Source organism: Pseudophryne corroboree, chromosome 12 (assembly GCF_028390025.1).
Source record: "Pseudophryne corroboree isolate aPseCor3 chromosome 12, aPseCor3.hap2, whole genome shotgun sequence".
Taxonomy (NCBI): Eukaryota; Metazoa; Chordata; class Amphibia; order Anura; family Myobatrachidae; genus Pseudophryne; species Pseudophryne corroboree.
In genome coordinates this window covers 74,650,343-74,673,797 of record NC_086455.1, presented here as the reverse complement: position 1 = coordinate 74,673,797, position 23,455 = coordinate 74,650,343, and the positions used below count along the sequence as shown (strand labels likewise).

General features: G+C 46.5%; 1 protein-coding gene across 1 annotated transcript in view; it reads right to left on the bottom strand.

The window, feature by feature from the left end:
• Positions 1–23,455, bottom strand: part of STARD9 (StAR related lipid transfer domain containing 9) — a 495,399-nt gene that overhangs the window by 219,465 nt on the left and 252,479 nt on the right. The window lies entirely within an intron of this gene.

Here is a 23,455-nt window from a genome sequence, read left to right as displayed (position 1 = left end):
AACCGAAAAGACCGGGACTGGGAACTCTCTGCAGCAGACACAGGCAAACAGGAAGCTATCACCGGCGTCTGTAAGAAGTCCTGAGGGTGCCTTTATTCAGGCACCCTCCAATCAGGATCCAGACAGGACAATCAAATAGAAATGCCGTGCAGCTTGCATGCTGCACGGCCAGCACATAATCAGGGTAATGAGAATAGACCCAGCAACGGGAAACGCGGCTGAACGTGGCGTCCCCGTTGCTAAGGTCAGAGCGGCTCCGTGCGCCCGGCGTCTTAGCGTTGCCAGGGAGCCGGCGGCTGAACGCGCACGGCGTCCCTGGTTGCTAGGCGCCGGACCGCACGGCCGAGCGGACCCCGGCGCCTAACAGTACCCCCCCTTGAGGAGGGGTCAAGGAACCCCTAAAGCCAGGTTTCCGAGGAAATTCACGAAAAAATGCCCTTTTGAGCTTTGGGGCATGAAGGTCTTCATCCAGGACCCACGACCTTTCCTCTGGCCCATAACCTCTCCAATGCACCAAAAAATAAAGCCGACCCCGGGACAACTTGGAATCGAGAACCTTCTCAACCAAGAACTCTTGCTGACCCTGTACATTAACTGGTGATCTCCCCTGAGATTTTTTACGAGGAAATCTGCTGGACGAAACATATGGTTTAAGCAATGAGCAATGGAAGGTATTTCCGATCCGTAAAGTTTTTGGTAAACGTAACCGGAAAGCAACTGGATTGACTTTTTTGATAATGAGAAATGGTCCAATATATCTAGGACCCAATCTGGCTGAGGTTTGTCGAAGTTTGATGTTGCGAGTCGACAACCACACCCTGTCTCCTACTTTAAAAGTGCACGGCCGCCGGAGCCTGTCAGAAAAAATTTTTTCCCGGAAAGCTGCTTTTCTGACAGCCAGGTGCACTTTTTTCCAAATAAGTTTAAGATGAGAGGTCAGGGCCAGAGAGGAGACAGAGGAATGTTGAAAAAATGAATTAGCTCTGGGGTGGAAACCAAAAACTGCAAAAAATGGAGACACATTGGTGGAGGAATGACAGGCATTATTATAAGCAAACTCCGCCAATGGAAGAAACTCAGACCAGTCATTTTGGAGTTTGGCCGAGTACAAACGCAAATATTGTTTTAGAGATTGGTTAACTCGCTCAGTCTGTCCATTGGATTGTGGATGATAGCCGGAGGTTAATGATAATTTCATCTTTAATGAAGCACAAAAAGACTTCCAAAATTGCGCAATGAATTGTGGACCCCTGTCAGAAACAATATCAGTGGGTAACCCATGGAGTCTGAAAACATGACGGAGGAACAAGACTGCCAATCCCTGGGCAGATGGCAATCGGGGAAGAGCAATAAAATGGGCCATCTTGCTAAAACGGTCCACTACCACCCATATGACTCGGCATCCGGCTGACAGAGGGAGATCCACCACAAAATCCATGGAGATATGCGACCATGGCCTAAGAGGAACTTTCAAGGGCATAAGTTGACCAATAGGCAAAGAACGGGGAACTTTATGCTGTGCACAGACCTGACACGAAAAAACAAACTCTTTAATGTCTTTGGAAAGACCAGGCCACCATACTGAGCGGGATACTAATTCCAAAGTCTTAGCGATTCCCGGATGCCCTGCAACTTTGCTATCATGAAATTCCGCCAAAACAGTTGCTCTCAAAAACTCAGGAACAAAAAGACGACTAGCAGGAGTATTTCCCGGAGCTTGATGTTGAAGCAGCTTTAATTGGGAAAATACATCCTGTGTGAGACCTGCCTGAATGACTGAAGGCGGAAGTATGGGAGTAACAGGACTGTTGTCTTGAACCGGAAGGAAACTGCGTGACAGGGCATCTGCCTTGGTATTCTTGGAACCTGGTCTGAAGGTGATAATGAATTTGAAACGAGTAAAAAATAAAGCCCAACGAGCCTGTCGGGCATTCAGTCGTTTAGCCGATTCAATGTATTGAAGATTTTTGTGATCAGTCAAAACTGAAATGGTGTGGGTAGCTCCTTCAAGCCAATGTCTCCACTCCTCGAAAGCCCATTTAATAGCCAGCAATTCCCGGTTACCAACATCGTAGTTGGATTCTGCAGATGAGAATTTCCTGGACATAAAGGCACAAGGATGTAACTCAAGGGAATCTGGATCCTTCTGAGAAAGGATAGCCCCTACTCCAACCTCCGAGGCATCCACCTCAATAATGAAAGGTAATTCTGGGTTGGGATGTCTAAGGACAGGGGCTGAGACAAAGGCTTGTTTTAAGGCCTGAAAAGATAACTCCGCTTCACATGACCAATTGGTAGGATCTGCTCCCTTCTTAGTAAGTGCCACAATGGGAGCAACTAGGTCAGAGAAAGAGTGAATAAATCTTCTATAGTAGTTTGCAAACCCTAAAAAGCGCTGAATTGCTTTTAAATTGGTGGGTTGCGCCCAACTAAGGATGGCTTGGAGCTTTTTTGGTTCCATTCGGAATCCCCGAGGGGAAATAATGTACCCTAAAAAGGATACTTCCGTGACATGAAATTCACACTTCTCCAGCTTGGCATATAAGTGATTTTCACGTAATCTCTTTAGCACCTGACGCACCTGGGTAACATGTTGTTCCACGGAGTCAGAATATATCAAAATATCGTCTAAATAGACCACGACGAATCTTCCCAGAAACTCACGGAGCACATCATTAATGAGATCCTGGAAAACTGCCGGAGCGTTAGATAGGCCGAATGGCATGACCAGATACTCATAGTGGCCCGACTGAGTACTAAATGCCGTTTTCCACTCATCCCCTGACCTGATTCTGATGAGGTTATATGCTCCTCTAAGATCAATCTTAGAAAAAATAACAGCCGAACGTAGCTGATCAAAGAGGACAGAGATCAGCGGCAGAGGGTAAGTATTCTTTACTGAGATTTTATTCAAAGCTCTAAAGTCAATGCAGGGTCTGAGTGAACCATCCTTCTTCTCTACGAAGAAGAAACCTGCACTTAAAGGGGATTTAGATGGCCTGATAAACCCTTTCCCAAGGCTTTCTTTCACATACTCATTCATGGCCACAGTTTCAGGACCAGACAATGCATATAACCTTCCTTTAGGCAACGTGGCACCAGGAATTAACTCAATGGCACAATCATAAGGCCTATGGGGAGGCAAAATATCCGCATTGCCCTTGGAAAACACATCAACAAAATCCTGGTATTCCCCAGGAATATGTGCGGAACTGGCGGCAGCTACTCGGATAGGAAGCGTAATACATTCTTTATCACAGATGGTACCCCATTGTAGGATCTCCCCAGACTGCCAATCAATGACGGGATTATGAAAGGCCAGCCAAGGATGACCCAGAACCACAGGAACTGCTGGACAATGGGTAAGGAAAAACTCAATTTTTTCAGAATGCAGAGCTCCCACCGAGAGCAAAACAGGAGGTGTACATAGAGAAATAACCCCATTGGATAAAGGACTCCCATCTAAACCATGCATGGTGATACACCTACCTAAGGTTAGCTGAGGAATACCTAAGGCCTTGGCCCATGTTAAATCCATAAAGTTTCCTGCAGCTCCACTGTCCACAAAAGCAGAGACCGAGGAACAGAGGCTGCCATAGGAAACTTTAGCAGGAACCAACAGTGAATTATTTGAGGAGACGAGCTGCAGACCAAAGTGAACCCCCTCACAATTCACTTGGTCAGGAAGTTTCCCAACTTGTTTGGACAACTACGGGCAAAATGTCCCTTACCTCCGCAGTATAAACACAGACCATAATTTTGCCTCCTGGTTCTTTCTTCCGGAGACAATTTGGAGAGACCAATCTGCATAGGCTCCTCTATGTCTACAGGAATGGAAGGAACCCAGGGAGAGGACCCGACAGATGCCCCTTTTTCAGCCCTCCGCTCTCTGAGCCGACGATCTATTTTAATAGATAGCTCCATGAGGTTATCGAGGGTCTCAGGAGCGGGATACTGGAGGAGACTGTCTTTTATAGATTCCGATAAGCCGAGGCGAAACTGACTGCGCAGGGCTGGGTCATTCCAGCCACAGTCGTTCGACCAACGGCGAAACTCCGTACAATAATTCTCTGCGGGATTCCTACCCTGTCTAAGAGCACGCAACTGACTTTCTGCGGACGCCTCTCTATCAGGGTCGTCATACAATAGCCCTAAAGATTTTAAAAAGGCGTCTACAGACGATAAGGCCGGATCGTCTGTCTTTAAACCAAAAGCCCAGGTCTGAGGATCCCCCTGAAGTAGAGAAATAATAATCCCAACCCGCTGAGCCTCTGTACCTGAGGTAACTGGTCTTAAACGAAAATACAGTTTGCAAGATTCTTTAAAATTAAAAAACTGTTTTCTATCCCCAGAAAAACGGTCAGGCAGATGCATTTTTGGTTCAGGGATGACCCTCGGGGAAGTCCGTAACAGATCTTCCTGTGACCTCACCCGGAGGGACAGATCCTGAACCATTTGAGTAAGTTCCTGAATCTGACTAACAAGAAGCTGGCCAGGGTTTGGCCCAACACCGGTGGGATTCATAAGGCCGACAAAAATCTCCCAACTAAAAAGTGAAAAAATTTACTGTAAGTTAAATCTTTTCTTTTGTAGGCCGGTGATAATGTTATGATTCCTGTACTCCAGACCGGAGGAGATCTTATGGCAGGGATCTGAGTACAGGAAAATAAGCTGGTTGTGGGAGCTGGATAGCCTAGTAACCCCTGGCGCCCTAACTCCGTTGTCTCGCCCGTGTTATCAGAAATCCCCTGCGAGACTATGGTTGCTTGAGCCCATGGCAGCCGCGTTCGAAGGGCGGATTATGTCTGCCCAACCCCGATGCCCCCGCAGGTCTTAATGGGAGACAAGGGGAAGTCTGAGACAGGGTGATAACAAGGGGCCCTCTGACTAAGCAACCAGGCCAGGGGTTACAAACTAACTAACTAAATCAAAAGGTATGTGCGGACTAGCCGCCAGGAAAAAGGACAACCAAGGATCCACTGATCCGACACTCCTATCCGGCACCGCCGGACACCAGAGTGGATCTGTGGAAGCGGAATCCTCCGCAAAGCTCCAGAACACAATTAAACAAAATAATAAACAGAAGCGGACAAGCCGCAACACACGGCTGCGCCGCGACTCACGAACACCACCAGATGTTAAAGGTGCTCGGTCAGACTCCAGGAACAGATGGTAACTTCCGAGTACAGGATCTCTGAGGACAGGAACAACCGAAAAGACCGGGACTGGGAACTCTCTGCAGCAGACACAGGCAAACAGGAAGCTATCACCGGCGTCTGTAAGAAGTCCTGAGGGTGCCTTTATTCAGGCACCCTCCAATCAGGATCCAGACAGGACAATCAAATAGAAATGCCGTGCAGCTTGCATGCTGCACGGCCAGCACATAATCAGGGTAATGAGAATAGACCCAGCAACGGGAAACGCGGCTGAACGTGGCGTCCCCGTTGCTAAGGTCAGAGCGGCTCCGTGCGTCCGGCGTCTTAGCGTTGCCAGGGAGCCGGCGGCTGAACGCGCACGGCGTCCCTGGTTGCTAGGCGCCGGGCCGCACGGCCGAGCGGACCCCGGCGCCTAACAATGGGTATAGACGGGCTCCGCAGGAGACATGGGCACTATAAAGAACTTTAGAATGGGTGTGCACTGGCTCCTCCCTCTATGCCCCTCCTCCAGACCTCAGTTAGAGAAACTGTGCCCAGAGGAGACGGACAGTACAAGGAAAGGATTTTTGTTAATCTAAGGGCAAGATTCATACCAGCCCACACCATCCACACCGTATAACATGGAATATACGAACCAGTTAACAGTATGAAACAAAACAGCATCAGCCCGAGACTGATCAAAACTGTAACATAACCCTTATGTAAGCAAAAACTATATACAAGTCTTGCAGAATTTAGTCCGCACTGGGACGGGCGCCCAGCATCCTCTACGGACTAGGAGAAAAAGATTTACCGGTAGGTTTAAAATCTTATTTTCTCTTACGTCCTAGAGGATGCTGGGGACTCCGTAAGGACCATGGGGATTATACCAAAGCTCCAGACCGGGCGGATGACTCTGCAGCACCGATTGAGCAAAAATAAGGTCCTCATCAGCCAGGGTATCAAACTTGTAGAATTTGGCAAAAGTGTTTGAACCCGACCAAGTCGCCGCTCGGCAAAGTTGTAATGCCGAGACGCCTCGGGCAGCCGCCCAAGAAGAGCCCACCTTCCTAGTGGAATGGGCCTTTACCGAATTTGGTAACGGCAATCCAGCCGTAGAATGAGCCTGCTGAATCGTGTTACAGATCCAGCGAGCAATAGTCTGCTTAGAAGCAGGAGCGACAACCTTGTTGGCTGCATACAGGACAAACAGAGACTCTGTTTTCCTAACCCGAGCCGTCCTGGCTACATAAATTTTTAAGGCCCTGACAACATCAAGGGACTTGGAATCCTCCAAGTCCCCCGTAGCCACAGGTACCACAATAGGTTGGTTCATATGAAACGATGAAACCACCTTAGGCAAAAATTGAGGACGAGTCCTCAATTCTGCTCTATCCACGTGGAAAATCAGATAGGGGCTTTTGTGAGACAAAGCCGCCAATTCGGACACCCACCTTGCAGATGCCAAGGCCAACAACATGACCACCTTCCAAGTGAGAAATTTTAATTCCACCGTTTGAAGAGGTTCAAACCAGTGAGATTTTAAGAACTGTAACACCACGTTAAGGTCCCATGGTGCCACTGGAGGCACAAAAGGAGGCTGTATGTGCAGCACTCCCTTTACAAAAGTCTGGACTTCCGGGAACGAAGACAATTCTTTCTGAAAGAAAATTGATAGGGCCGAAATCTGTACCTTAATGGAGCCTAATTTCAGGCCCATATCCACTCCTATCTGCAGAAAGTGGAGAAAACGGCCCAGATGGAAATCTTCCATAGGAGCATTCTTTGCCTCACACCAAGATACATACTTTTTTCAGATACGGTGATAATGCTTCGCCGTCACCTCCTTCCTAGCCCTTATTAGAGTAGGGATGACTTCTTCCGGAATGCCTTTTCCAGCTAGGATTCGGTGTTCAACCGCCATGCCGTCAAACGTAATCGCGGTAAGTCTTGGAACACGCAGGGCCCCTGTTGCAACAGGTCCTCTCTGAGAGGAAGAGGCCACGGATCTTCTGTGAGCACTTCCTGAAGATCTGAATAGCAGGCCCTTCGAGGCCAATCCGGAACAATGAGTATTGTCCGCACTCTTTTTCGTCTTATGATTCTCAATAACTTTGAGATGAGTGGAAGAGGAGGAAACACATAGACCGACCGAAACACCCATGGTGTCACCAGGGCGTCCACCGCTACTGCCTGAGGGTCCCTTGACCTGGCACAATACCTCCGAAGCTTCTTGTTGAGGCATGACGCCATCATGTCTATTTGAGGAAGTCCCCAATGACTTGTTAACTCTGCAAAAACTTCTTGATGAAGTCCCCACTCTCCTGGATGGAGATCGTGTCTGCTGAGGAAGTCTGCTTCCCAGTTGTCCACTCCCGGAATGAAGACTGCTGACAGAGCGCTTACATGACTTTCCGCCCAGCGAAGAATCCAGGTGGCTTCCGCCATTGCCACTCTGCTCCTTGTTCCGCCTTGTCGGTTTACATGAGCCACGACTGTGACTTTGTCTGACTGAATCAGAACCGGTAGGTCACGAAGAAGATTGTATATGGCCCTCAATTCCAGTACGTTGATGTGTAGACAAGCCTCCTGGCTTGACCATAGTCCCTGAAAATTTCTTCCTTGTGTCACTGCTCCCCATCCTCGGAGGCTCGCGTCCGTGGTCACCAGAACCCAGTCCTGAATGCCGAACCTGCGACCCTCTAGAAGGTGAGCACTCTGAAGCCAACACAGGAGAGACACCCTGGCCCTGGGGGACAGGCTGATTTTCTGATGAATGTGAAGATGGGACCCGGACCACTTGTCCAGAAGATCCCACTGAAAAGTCCTCGCATAAAACCTGCCGAAGGGGATGGCCTCGTAGGACGCCACCATCTTCCCCAGTACTCGAGTGCATTGATGGACTGACACCCTTTTCGGTTTCAACAGGTCTCTGACCATGTTCTGGAGTTCCTAGGCTTTTTCCATCGGGAGAAAAACCCTCTTTCGTTCTGTGTCCAGAATCATGCCCAAGAAAGATAGCCGAGTCGTTGGAACCAACTGTGACTTTGGCAGATTGAGAATCCAGCCATGTTGCTGCAGCACTCTCAGGGAGAGCGACACGCTTTTCAGCAACTGTTCTCTCGATCTCGCTTTTATCAGGAGATCATCCAAGTACGGGATAATTGTGACTCCCTGCCTGCGCAGGAGCACCATCATTTCCGCCATTACCTTGGTGAAAATGCTCGGGGCCGTGGAAAGCCCAAACGGCAACGTCTGAAACTGGTAATGACATTCCTGTACAGCGAATCTCAGGTACGCCTGATGAAGGGGATATACGGGGACATGAAGGTATGCATCCTTTATGTCTAGCGACACCATAAAATCCCCCTTTTTCCAGGCTGGAGATAACTGCCCGGAGCGATTCCATCTTGAATTTGAACTTTTTCAAGTACAGGTTTAGGGATTTTAAATTTAGAATGGGTCTGACGAGCCATCCGGTTTTGGGACCACAAACAGGGTTGAATAGTACCCCTGTTGAAGTAGGGGAACCTTGACAACCACTTGTTGCTGACAGTTTTGGAATTGCAGCTAAAACTATCTCCCTTTCTGGAGAAGAAGCTGGTAAGGCCGATTTGAAAAACCAGCGAGGAGGCACGTCTTCGAATTCCAGTTTGTAACCTTGGGATACAATTTCCATTGCCCAAGGATCCACATCTGACTGAACCCAGACGTGGCTGAAGAGTCGAAGACGTGCCCCCACCAGAGCGGACTCCCTCAGTGGAGCCCCAGCGTCATGCGGTGGATTTAGTAGAAGCCAGGGAGGACTTCTGCTCCTGGGAACTAGCCGTAGCAGGCATTCTCTTCCCTTTACCCTTACCTCTGGCGAGGAAGGAAGATCCCCGACCTCTTTTGGATTTATGCGACCGAAAGGACTGCATCTGATATTGCGGCGTTTTCTTCTGCTGTGGGGAAACATAAGGTAAAAAAGTAGATTTACCCGCGGTAGCTGTGGAAACCAGGTCCGCGGAACCTTCCCCAAATAAATCCTCACCTTTGTAAGGCAAAACTTCCATATGCCTTTTTGAGTCGGCATCACCTGTCCATTGGCGGGTCCAAAGGGCTCGCCTAGCAGAAATCGCCATGGCGTTGGCTTTCGAACCTAGCAGGCCAACGTCTCTCTGAGCATCTCTCATATATAAGACTGCATCTTTAATGTGACCTAAGGTCAATAAAATGGTATCCCTATCCAGGGTATCAATGTCAGCTGACAAGGTATCTGTCCAAGCTGCCACGGCACTACAAACCCAAGCCAACGCTATTGCCGGTCTGAGCAAGGCACCCGTATGTGTATAAATTGATTTCAAGGTAGTCTCCTGTCTGCGATCAGTAGGATCCCTGAGGGCTGCCCTATCTGGAGACGGCAGCGCCACCTTTTTGGATAAGCGCGTTAAAGCCTTGTCCACTCTGGGTGAGGATTCCCACCGTAACCTGTCTTGCGCAGGGAAAGGATACGCCATAAGAATTCTCTTGGGAATCTGCAGCTTCTTGTCTGGCGTTTCCCAAGCTTTTTCAAATAACGTATTCAGTTCATGGGATGGGGGAAAGGTTACCTCAGGCTTCTTTTCCTTAAACATGCATACCCTCTTGTCAGGGACAGAGGGGTCATCTGTGATATGTAAAACATCCTTTATTGCAATAATCATATAATGAATACTTTTGGCCACCCTTGGGTGTAACCTCGCATCATCGTAGTCGACACTGGAGTCAGAATCTGTGTCGGTATCAGTGTCTGCAACTTGGGACAGGGGACGTTTCTGAGACCCTGAAGGGCCCTGTGACACAGCCAAAGCCATGAATTGACTCCCTGTTCTATCCCTGGACTCTGCTTTGTCCAATCTCTTATGTAACAAAGACACATTTGCACTTAAAACATTAAACATATCCATCCAATCATGTGTCGGCGTTGCTGACGGAGACACCACAATCATCTGCTCCACCTCCTCCTTAGATGAGCCTTCCGCTTCAGACATGTCGACACACACGTACCGACACCCCCACACACTCAGGGAAATAATTATATGGAGACAGTTCCCCAATAAGGCCCTTTGGAGAGACAGAGAGAGAGTATGCCAGCACACACCCAGCGCCACCAGACCCTGGAATAAAATCCCAGTTAGGACAGCGCTTTTATATTATATATATATATATATATATATATATATATATATACACACACTCACTGCGCCACTTAAAAGTGCCCCCCTCTTTTTGCCCTCTGTCACCGTGTTCAGCAGGGGAGAGTCCGGGGAGCCAGCTTCTCTGCAGTGTGCTGTGGAGAAAATGGCGCTGGTTAGTACTGGAGGATCAAGCTCCGCCCCCTCAGCGGCGGGCTTCGGTCCCGCTCAATTTTACAATACCGGCGGGGGATTATTTAATATACTGCCTCCGCAGTATATATGTATATCAGCCAGTCCCTTGAGGTTTATTATTGCTGCCCTGCGCCCTGCACCCTTCAGTGCCCGCTGTTAGTGTGTGTGTGTGTGTGTGTGTGTGTGTGTGTGTGTGTGTGTGTGTGTGAGCAATGGCGCGCAGCGTTACCTCAGAGAAGATATGAAGTCTTCAGCCGCCTTTGAAGTCTTCTTTCTTCTAATACTCACCCGGCTTCTATCTTCCGGCTCTGTGAGGAGGACGGCGGCGCGGCTCTGGGACGAACGGCAAGGGTGAGACCTGCGTTCCGACCCTCTGGAGCTAATGGTGTCCAGTAGCCTAAGAAGCAGAGCCTATCATTTAAGTAGGTCTGCTTCTCTCCCCTCAGTCCCACGATGCAGGGAGCCTGTTGCCAGCAGTGCTCCCTGAAAATAAAAAACCTAACAAAATTCTTTTTCAGATAAACTCAGGATAGCTCCCCTGTAGTGCACCCAGTCTCCTCTGGGCACAGGATCTAACTGAGGTCTGGAGGAGGGGCATAGAGGGAGGAGCCAGTGCACACCCATTCTAAAGTTCTTTATAGTGCCCAAGTCTCCTGCAGAGCCCGTCTATACCCATGGTCCTTACGGAGTCCCCAGCATCCTCTAGGACGTAAGAGAAATAAAGGATTCAACAAGTCAATTAAAAAATGAATATAATCTTCTTCTATAGAGAATGTCTCACCCTCTATAAACCACTGTTTACACCAGTCCTCAGGAGCCTCTAACAGTACATGTTTTCCAGATCTCCCAGTTGGTGCACAGGTGTATCCATTACTGCCGGACACATTTTAAAAGATCCATATGTGGTGCTAATTATTTCACTTGTGATACTGAGAAGATCTGTAAAACATGCACTGTTAGAGGTCCATGGGCAAGGGCATAGCTACCATAGATGCTGGGAGTGCAGCTGCTATGGGGCCCAGAGCTGAGAGGGGCACCTTCCCAGTTGCATGTGTTATATACATAATTTCCTATTTGGTGGTACATAGGGATCCTTACACATGTATATCTAGTTATGCCCCTGGATCGGTTTATTGTAATGTGGCATAAAATGAATTGGGGCACTTTAATGTGACACAATATGAAGTGGAGGCATTATAGTGTGACATAATATGAACTGGGGACGCTATGTCATAATGTTACTTGGTGGTACTGTGTTGCATAATGTGTACTGGCAGCCCTACAATGTGACATAACATTACTAGGGCGCTACTATGAGGCAGAAAATTAACATCTGCGGCAGAGAAATGTCTCTCTAGAAGCACTGGGACAGGGGCTCCTTCAAAATGTTGCTAAGGGGCCCTAAAAGTTCTGGCTATGCCCCTGTCCATGAGGACTAGATTTGGGAAACCCTGCTCTATAACATGTTAAGAGCATAAAAAATACATAAACCATCCATGTAAATTACAGTATAGGCACATGAAGAAGTAACCGAGCTTATGTCTCAGGAAGAGAGTCCCACATGAAGCAAACATGTCCATAGACAGCTGTGCTGTGTTTTAGCCATGTATCACTCAGCTCCTATCCAGGGATGGAGCTACACTGCAGTTGCACTGAGCGCCAAAAGACTATAAAATGGTGTCAACAATATTTATAATGTATTTCAATAGTCAGAACGTTGTGGCTGAAAAGCTCATTGAAGCCAGGTTGCGGACAATCCGTTCAGACCCCCATGTTCTTGGGTACTGCTCATGCAGGCAGGGCAGTAGAAAGCCTAACTGAACAGATATACTTTTCTGGGGGTGTGGCCTATTCAGAGAAGGTGTGGCAATGCACCCAGAAAAATTAATATTTCCAGAGTCTCCCTTGCTGTGCTGAAAAGAAAAGCTGCAGCTGCTGCTTTCTGGTATGGTGAAGGGGGAAGAGGGTGAGGGGAATTTTAGTCCCTCTATCAGACCTGGTCGTCGTCGTCGTCCCCCTTTGCTTCTCGGCACCACTGCATGCAGGGTAAATTCTTAAACATTAGTGGACCCCCATATGCACGTGTTATTCACAAGGAGTAACTTGTTTGTCTCCCCACTTTGAACCAAGGGGTGTTTATGACATCTTAGGACAGGCCACCAGGTCAGGGGGCGCATGAAATCGCCTACAGACTTCTTTTTTTCAGGGCTGCTTACAAAAATATTTATTTTCTTTTTTTGACAGGATAAGGACACGGCCCAATATTACTCCTATATTTAAAATTCACTTGCTCTCTTACTTTTTTTTTTTTTTGCATGTTGTTGCAGTGACACAATTTTTTTGTTTTGTTTTGGTTTGCTTGCTGTTTCCTTTGGACACCGCTTAGAACTCAGTTGTATGAAGCTATCTAGAATTTCCTGACAGATTGTGACAAATAGTATGTTTAAGAATAAAACCTCTACAACAATGGTATGACGTAATGCTTTGGAAACCTTCCAAGTTACTATTACAAACATCCATCAAGTAGACAACATTATCAACAAGCGGCATGCTTAAAGATAGGTAAATAACGCATGCGGGCAGCCGATCCTACAGATTCAGTTACGCTTTACTGCGCCTTCACACTTTATTTTTCTAAACTATTTTGCAAACATAACAATTAGACATGCACAAACCTACAGCAAACATTCAGTCTACACAATAAACAGGAAGTCTTCAGTAAATGCTTTTTTGCTGGGTTCTCTTTAATCTTGTGCCTAACTTCCTCAGGGCGACAGTCACTGTAGATGCCAGTTATCCTTTTTATTTAATGCACTTTTAGAGTTCTGGTTCATTTGATTTTCCCAACTTTTAGGCCTCTTAGGCAAGTCATACTATTGTTCTATTTATGGCTGGAAGTCTATAATGTTGAATGCTTAATTTCTTAAAATAGCCACAAATAGGCAGATCCTGCCAAGTGACTGGATTAATGAGTGTTTTGTCCTATACACGTTAGTAGTTAGATCTGGCATCACTGGCACAGGCAAGCGTGGTTGCAAGAGAACCTCATGCACAAGCCAATAGGGACCATCTGAAGTCATCCTTCTACCAAATGTATAAACACGGCAGTAAATGATCCTATAATTTATAGATGAAGAATTTGTATAAGTCAGCTGTAAAAAAATGATTGTTCAGATCATAAGGTAAAACACAGAGCTTTAATGTCATTTAGTAATTTCACTGTGACCACTGTACTCCGAGTTATTGCTGTACTGTCCTTAGAACAGGCAGGAGGTGAGATACTTTAGGACTGGGGGATTACAAGGAGCAGAAAAATCAACAATGCCATATATAATACATGTAATCAGGGGCTGCATTCTCTTCTGGTTTCTTGTCTACTGACATTTGATTTCTATAGAAAGCATAGACTCCACCAATGCTAAAGTCACTCTTCTCTCCTGCCAGGCAAATGGTGGGGCCAGGTATAAGTTTTCCCATAACTGAATGCTGTACGGGTGGACAAGAAATAAAGGGAGGCAAGCTTTAGAACGACAGCTTTATTATGAATAGCAGAAATCCCTCCTATTACGTAATAATACTTACTCTTTTTATTATTATTATTAGTTGTTTTTGTTTTGTTTTTTGGGGGGGGGGGGGGGGAGATAAACCAGAAGAAAAACAGAGAGGAAGGGAGATTGAAAAAGAAAGGCACAGCCAGTCAAGACATAGACAAGGTACAGCATATGGTAGAACAATGAGGGAATATTGGAGGAAAATAAGAGTAGTCGATTACACACAAGAGAACACACGGCAGGTGATAGAACCCCCCCAAGAGAACACTGGACTAGAGGCCCAAAGTCATGGCAGGAGGGGCACTATGGAGAGACAACCAGAGAGACCAGGTGGACAGAAAAGATGTGGCTTTATCATCAACAATAGATACGTTCCATCTGTTAAATACTGTAAACTACTGTATATTGCTCTGTGATAGATCAAAAGAGGATAAATGTGATTTCCAGTGAAAGGCTATACAGCATATGAGCACATTAAGTATATGCCAAAAATGTTTGTTGGTGAATATAGGGACCCCAGGAATAGATCTAGGTAAAAGACTATGGTTGGCGAAGCACAGATGGTGACATTGGAGATTTGCGTAATAAGTTGATGCACCGTAGTCCACATGGGGGTCAGTTTCAGACAGGACTAAAATATGTAGAAGAGAGTGCCCTCCTCGCCACATCCCTGCCAACACAGCCGGGAAGTGCAGGGATCTTGTGTGTTATTACCGTACACGGAACCTAGGTCTGCTTTTTATTTCTCTTACAAGTGGGCAAAACTACAGAGCATTTTTCTATGTGGGGAATTCAATCGGTTTTTTACGCCATCTAAGAATTAATAATCTTAAAGTTCTTTAAAAAAAAAAAAAAAGAAGTAATAATAAATGTCCAAAGCAGTATTCCCTGAATGTACTCACAATAGATAAAAAGTCTTCAGTAAGGAAGCACATACGTGTACACACAACAAACCCTTTGTATGAAGTGGCTGGTACAGTAACATGCCAGGGATGAGCCCTTCATTGTGACCTTTGTTGCGATATTAGCACTCGGAGCATAAAGCTGCCACGCGCTGGTCTGACACCTCCCTCATACTGCGGAAAGCCTGAGCCCAAAACAGGAAATGCAGAAACAATGTCCTGTAAAAATATATTCCCCAAGACGATGTCCCTGTTTTTGTTCCATAGGAATCTAAATAGAAGCTAAAAATGAGAGGGTTGGTCAGGCCCCATATTTGTTTTTTGTGTTTTTTTAAACTGTCTATCATTCTGCCAGTCTCTTTCCTGCCTGATTCCAGCCAAGGGCTTAGGTCAACAGGGAGATACAGCTCTGAGTGGGGATAGAAATGATAGCTCTGTGCCATATAAAGACACTCTGCCCCATGAAATAAAATAAAATAAAAAGCCATAAAAGCAACACATTGTATGTAAAACAATTATCAGAAGACCCTTACAGGCAAAAACACTAATATCATTTAAAGGTGTAGAAGACTTCTAGAGAATGCTGGTATTATTGCAATTCTGTTTCGGCCTCAGAATAATGTTGTAGGTGAATGTATACTAATAAGGGGGTACTTGAGAAATTTGGGACCCGAGTATTATTGGGTAGTATACAGAATCTTTGCACTCCAGCCACCATCTTTTACATACATCTCCAAATTTTGCTATGGGATCTGAAATCAAAATCTGCAATGAGTGGCGGCCCAGCAAAACTGGACCATCCGCCCTCAGATGCCCCCTTTCTGCACTTTTCCACATGCTTAAGGGCAGCTTATGTGCCGTGAAGTTCTAAAACTGAAAGCCCAAAGGGCTACAGTGCAACACTCCACACAGACATCAGGATCTTTCCTCAAGGCAGGTGCACTATTGCTAACCCCCCTCCCACAGCAGTCGCATGAGATACAGCTACGCCACTGCTCATCAAATGCAATCCTAATGTTGCTTCACTATGGACTGTTGCAGAACCTTAAGGGATTTTTAGTTGTAGAAATGACAATAATAGGATTTTAATACCTACCGGTAAATCCTTTTCTCTTAGTCCGTAGAGGATGCTGGGGACACTTCAAGAACCATGGGGTATAGACGGGATCCGCAGGAGACATGGGCACTTTAAGACTTTCAAATGGTGTGACCTGGCTCCTCCCTCTATGCCCCTCCTCCAGACCCCAGTTTAAGGAACTGTGCCCAGGGAGACGGACATTTCGAGGAAAGGATTTATTGTTAAACCACGGTGAGCATTTTACCAGCTCACACCTTAAGCATGCCGCAGAACGTGGCATTCAACAGAACACAAGCCAACGGCATGAAGAATATGCAGCAATATGCTGACAAAAATCGTAACACAACCTGTGTGTAACCACAACCAATAACTGCAGATACAGTACGCACTGGGACGGGCGCCCAGGATCCTCTACGGACTAAGAGAAAAGGATTTACCGGTAGGTATTAAAATCCTATTTTCTCATACGTCCTAGAGGATGCTGGGGACACTTCAAGAACCATGGGGTTACACCAAAGCTCTAAAACGGGCGGGAGAGTGCGGATGACTCTGCAGTACCGAATGACCAACGTGAGGTCAACCTCGGCCAAGGTATTAAAACTGTAAAACTTAGCCCAATTGTTTGCTAAATAGCTGCTCGGCAAAGATGCAATGCCGAAACTCTCCGGTCAACCGCCCCGGACGAGCCCACCTTTCTAGCAGAATGGGCCCTCACCTATTTCGGTAACGGCAAACCTGCCGTGAGATGAGCATGCTGAATTGTATGACAGATCCAGCGTGCAACGGTCTGCTTGGAAACAGGACCCCCACTCTTGCTGGGAGCAAACCGGACAAACGGAGCCTGTGTTCCTAAACGGAGCCGTCCTGGCGACATACATTTTCAAAAACTCTGACCACATGCAGAGACATTGATTCAGTGAAGACATTCATAGCCACAGGCACCCAATAGGTTGGTACATGTGGAAAGAAGGAACCACCTTCGGTAGAAATTGTTGACGAGTTTCCAACTCTGCTCTTTCTTCATGGAAGATCAAATAAGGTCTCTAGTGAGACCAGACCGCTAACTCAGACACTCGCCTTGCGTTTGCCAAGGCCAACCTGACGACCCCTGAACAAGTGAGGAATTTCACTCCGCCTTACGTAAAGGTTCAAACCCATGTGATTGAAGGAACTGCAACACCCCATTAAGATTCCCTGGTGCCAATGGGGCACAAAAAGAGGTTGGATGTGCAACACTCCCTTCACGACAGTCTGAACTTCTGACAAGGAGTCCAATTGATTCTGAAAGAAAACCGATAAGGCCGATTTTAATAGTTGAAAACTCTGCCGTAGGAGTCTTCTTGGATTCACACCAAGAAACTTATTTCCTCCAAAAACGGTAGTAATGTTTAGACATTACCCCTTTTCTAGTCCGAATAAGTGTGGGAACTACTTCCGTGGGAATACCCTTACGGACTAGGATCTGGCGTTCAACCGCCATGTCATCAAACGTAGCCGCGGTAAGTACTAATACACGCATGGCTCCTGTCGCAACAGGTCCTCGCGCAAAGGAAAAGGCCAGGGATCTCCTATGTGTAATTCCTGAGCTCTGGATACCAAGCTCCCCTTGGCCAGTCTGGAACCATGAGGCTCTGCCGAATTTCCTTTGTGTGAACCCAGAACTTTTGGAACGAGAGAAAACGTTGGGAATACATATACTGACTGAAACACCCATGGTGTCACCAGTGTATTCACTGTTCCTGTTTGAGGGTCCCTTGACCTGGAACTCTGAAGCTTCTTGTTGAGACGAGATGCCATCATTCCTACTTGAGGAAATCCCAACGACATGTCACCCCTTTGAAGACTACTTGAAGGAGGTCTACTCCTGGAACGAACATCGCTGACAAAGCACTTGTATGTTTCTCCATCCTGCGGAAAATCTTTGTGGCTTTTGCCATTGCTGTTCTGCTTTTCATTTGTAGAAAATCGTTGTAAACGACCCTCAATTCTAGACCGGTTATGTGGTGACAAGTTTCTTAACTTGACCATCTTCCTTGGAAGTTTTCCCCCTGAGTGACTGCCCCCCAGCCTCGGAGGCTTGCATCCGTGGTCACTAGGATCCAGTCCTGGATCTCGAACCTGCGCCCCTCTAGGAGGTGAGAACTGCGCAGGCACCACAGGAGTGAGATTACGGTCTTGGAAGACAGGATTATCCTCCGGTGTATGTGAAGGTGGGAACCGGACCACTTGTCCAACAGGTCCCTCTGGAACACCCTGGCATGGAAACTGCCAAATCGAGTGGCCTCGTAGGCTGCGACCATCTTTTCCAGCAACCGAATGTATTGATGAAATGACTCTCTTGCTGGACTCAGAATTTGTTTGACCAGACTCTGGATCTCCAGAACCTTTTCCACTGGAAGAAAAAAACTCTTTATAGTTCTGTGTCTAGTATTGTTCCCAAACAGAAAACCGCATCGTTGGGACCAACAGTGATTCTGGCAAGTTCAGGAGCTAACCCTGTCGTTGAAGAAAGACAGGGAGAGTGCAATGTTTTGCACCAAATGGTTCCTTGAACTCGCCGTTAGCAGGGGATCATCCCAATACAGGATAATTATGACTCCGTACTAGCGACAGAGAACCATCACTACCACTATTACCCTGGTGAAAATCCTTGGAGCCGTGGACAGACCAACGGCAACGTCTGAAATTGGTAATGACACCCCTGAATTGCAAACTTCAGGCAAGCTTAATGCGGAGGAAAATGTAATTAGGCCTTCTTTGTGTCTACTGAAACCATGAAAATAACTCCTTTTTTCCAGATTGGAGATCACTGCCCTGAGAGATTCCATCATGGATTTGAATTTCTTTAAGTAGAAAATTAGGGATTTCAGATTTAGGATTGGCCTGACCGAGCCTTCTGGCTTCGGGACCACGAAGAGGCTTGAATAAAAACCTTCTCCCTGTTGTGCCAGGGGAAAAACCAGGTCAATGACCTGATCCTGATACAACTTTGTATTGAGGGGAAACGTCTGGAAACTGCAGTATGCACCCTTGGGACACTATTCGTAAAACCCACGGGTCCAGGTCCCTTCCAGGACTGACTGAAGAGTTTTTAGACGTGGTCCCACCGGTGTGGGCTCCCGCAAGAGAGTCCCAGCGTCATGCGGTGGATGTGACAGAACAGAGGATAATGTCTACTCCTGTGATCTTGAAGAGGCTGCTAACCTCTTCCCTTTCCTCCTTCCTCTACCTGCAAAGAAAAGGGGGATCTGTATCTATTATGCCAAAATTACTGCATCCGACAATGATGCGTCATCATCCGTTGTGAGGGAACATATGGCAAGAAGGTAGACTTACCAGCGGCCTCTGCCGAGATCAAACTAACGAGGCTGTCACCAAACAGGAAAGAAAACTCCATTTCTTCTCGGAGTTAGCACCAGCATTCCATTGGTGAATCCACAACGCCCTCCTAGCCGAGACCGCCATGGAATTGGCCCTCGAACCCAAGAGCCCTATATCCCTTGTAGTCGCACGGCAGTATGCTGCAGTGTCCTAGATATGACCCAACTTAAGGAGTATCCCATCTCTCCCCAGGGTATCTATATCGAATGACCAGGTAACCGACCATTTCTGACTACTACTACTCCCCCATGCACATGCAATAGCAGGTATAATTAACGTACGCATGGACACATAGGCGTGCGCAGGACATTTTATTAGGGGGTGCACCATCGGAGGGGTGTGTCTAGCACCACCTTTTGGGCGTGTCTAGCACCATCTATTGACTGTCATCGCAATATAAAATATCCACCCTTGTACCAATCCTAATAAAGCAGATACATTGTCAGATGTTGTGGTGTGCACCAAACAAACACCCCTGATGGCACACATTGCAATTACAGTGCTCCTCCTCAGCCTGGTCTGGCTCCCCCTCTCTTTCCCCTGCAAGCTGCAGCAGCTTACTTACAAGTCAGTCACTCACTGTCACTGACACAGTCACTGACACTGACTAGTACAGCCGCTGCTGGAAAAACGAGTGACGTGTCAATGCTGCTGCCGACCGCCTGCCAGTATTGAATTTGTCTTCCTAATAGGAACGCTGGCTGCATGCTGATCCTCATCAGTGGCTGGCATTGTCATAGCATAGAAGGAGAGAGGTGGGCATATGGCGGGTGGGCGTGCGAGCAACATGACGTAATCACATGACGCTGTTTTTGTACATGGAGGTGGAGCCGGGAGTTTGAAAGCCGGTGGCAGTGGCACCCTTGATTAACCCAGGCATCCGTTCAGTAATGCAGTCCTGACAGGGTGTAGTGCAGAGGGGACAGTAATCAGCCTGCTTGGCTGCATCAGGCATGTGAGATTGGGGAGCCGGTCATTAGGGGGTGCCTGTGCGCACCAGGCCCCCCCCTGCGCACACCTATGCATGGACACATAACTAGAATATAACGTAGCTTCCTGCATACAATCCTTTGTGACAGGGCCCCGTGCAGAACAGGGGGCAACACCCACTTTATCCTCTCCGTGGCGGGAAAAGAATAAACACTCGGAAATTTCTTGAGGATTTGAAACCATCTTGTCAGGGCTGACCCCGACTTTTTTCAACAGAGCGCTTAGCACCTGAGAAGGAGGAACTTTACCTCAGCATTCATTATAAATTTCTATAAATATATATATATATACTGTCAAAGTCAGAAAAATATCTCTATGCACACTACCATATTTGCACCTCACACAGGTCCGTGCTGCGCATGCGTACGCTCTCCCGTACGTGCGCATACTCACAGTCGCGGGCACCCGCAGGCGAATGGTATGCGTATTTACGGTAGAGTTTATGCGATCGTAGCGTGCGACTCAATCATTACATATTTTCACTAATAATGTAATTTTGTAGATCATGGTCCCTTTGATAGATTCTGAAAGTTTGGTTAATATAGAATGTTCATGAACAGAGAAATCCCTCTTTGTTTGATACGAAGGGTCGGACAGGAGTAATACAGTGGTGTTTAGTATCCATCGGAAGAATATTTAATTAGAAATATTCCGGTGTTGGTTTGAAGCAGATCAATCGCTCGTGCGAATAGTTATGGACATAAGAAGTTTATGAACATTTACTTTATTTGCACTTTATTACCCATGCGGCGGGAAACCCAGTTTCCCTCCCACCTGAGCTGTTGGAAATAGTCACAGCCCACCTGTATGAATCAACCTATGACCTTTTGTTATAATGCGAAGCCGAATTCCTGTGTCCAATGAACAATAAGATTGTAGGGACCATTGAATTATATTGTGTGTAGGGCATAAATAGGCAGGCCGACCGTATCCAGTTCACTCTCTTCAACGGTTCTCATTGCTGATAATCGGGAGCTGGATATCGAGGCGCATGCGATCGTTCCCCTTGTGCGTAAGTTTTCTCCGTAATCATATTGTCTTACTGTGAGCCATCTCTCTCTCTACTCTTTCTCTCGTATTTTCCTTTAATTGTATTGTATTGTATTTCCCGTGTAGTTATCTGGTTAGTTGGTTTATGTTATATTGTAGTGTATCATTTGTACTGTGATTCCTTTTGCAAGTATAATAGTTATAATACATATAATAGGTTTTGGACCCTAAGCCCAGGTATCTGTGTATTCTTTATAGGGTTAAGTATTCTCTGAGCGTCGGTGACGCTCAAGCAGCTTTGTAGTTAATCAGGTTACACCAGGTTGCACTTACACTCTGTCTCTACACTAAGGTATACTGTGTATCTCATTGTTAAAGGTATAGATATAAAGGTTTTAACGTTGTAAGCGTCTGCACCGCTGGTGATCTCCTCGTGGTCCCGAGCGTACGCTACGCTATAGCGAATCATTACGTTAGTCGGCAGCCAATAGCGTGCCTGCCTGTGATCACTGGGCCGTAAGCGAACGTGACGCTTGAGCGTCTCGACTACGGTTGAGCGATCGCTACACAACTTGCGTACCCTTACGGTACTTCTCACGTAGATAGCGTACAGTGTTCTTAGACCTCTTAAAGTGTTTTATATACGATAAATATTTAGCTTTATCAATTGGCGGCTCGCCCGTCCTTCACATATCTGCACTAGGTAGATCAGCAGACATTATCCCTCAGCAAAGGGCGGGAGGTTGTATCCCTCGTAGTGCTGACAGGATAAGCGTCTGCTTCGCTTAGGTAAAGAGTGCTGAAGGAATCCGGGAACCGGAGGTAAGAACAAAACGCTAGTGTCTTTTAAAACTGTTTTATTTTTCTGTCTTGCGTACACACGCACGCACACATATATATATCTGCATTTCTTTTTCTTTTTCATTTTCGTATATCACTCTCCTGTCTGCCAGTTTTATAGTTGATAGAAGTGCTAAAAGAGATTTGCCGTTATTTCATAGTTTAAGAGTAAAGGTAATATAGTTAAAAGATAGACAAACACACAGTTTTGCCTGGGAGATAAGGCGAAGTCAGTGTGTTGTGTGGTAGATGATCAAGGATCATCTACATTGATAAAAGTATAAATTGTGTTACGGTGGATCTTTGCTTTGCGTATACGTGTCTCTAACAAAGACTTGCGTACGCAATCCAAAGGCCGACGCACGCAGCGTATATTACGCAACGGAGCGTCCGGTTACGCCCACGTAGCTCAAGTCACGATAAGTTGAAATAACGCAAAGCGATAAATAACGCGAGGCGAGAAATAACGCAAGTCTATTTTTGGGTGTCCGAAATTTAATTAACAGATCCTGCTCCTAATTGGTAACACACCTGATCTAAAGAAAAATTTCTGCGCAGAAATAGAAATAGAAACAAAAGTGTACATGTGATGAGTGAGTGTTTTTACAATTTTTAAAGGTTGAACCACAAGAAAAGTCGAGTACTCGTGAGGTACATGCGTGTAAGTGACGTGCACGGTGGCTAGGGAGGCATCCCTGGTTAAATATACAATTTTGAGCATTAGAGTATAGCAGACCAGGAGGTCATACTGTAACAAGACCAGGAGGTCATAGCAGACCAGGAGGTCCAGGTACAGCCGACAAGGAAGTCCGCTATACAGTTCACAGGCACAACACCGAAAAGGGTTGGTGCAACACCCATATAGGCCATATAAGCTCTGGCTGAAGGAATTCGCAGTCGTAAGTTTCGATTCCATTGGTCTTTCCGTACATAAGCTTAGTTGTTTGTGTACTGAACGACTGGACCGCACGTAAGTGTGTGCAGTAGTTAGTAATCTGACCTAATACCATTAGAGTAAAGGGGTCACAAACGCTATTTGTACACTCTAACGTGATTTGTGTAATTTTTTTTATTTTAAGGGAAGTTTGCTGCTCACTCAGGAACTATCCAGCAACCAATAGTTACTGGAAAGAGTAAGTGTTCTTCGGATAACCCTCGCAGGTTCCAGTAAATAGAGGTTCAGGTCGCAGGGGCCCTAGGTCGAGTACGCCAGCACCATATCGGTGTGATCAGGTCG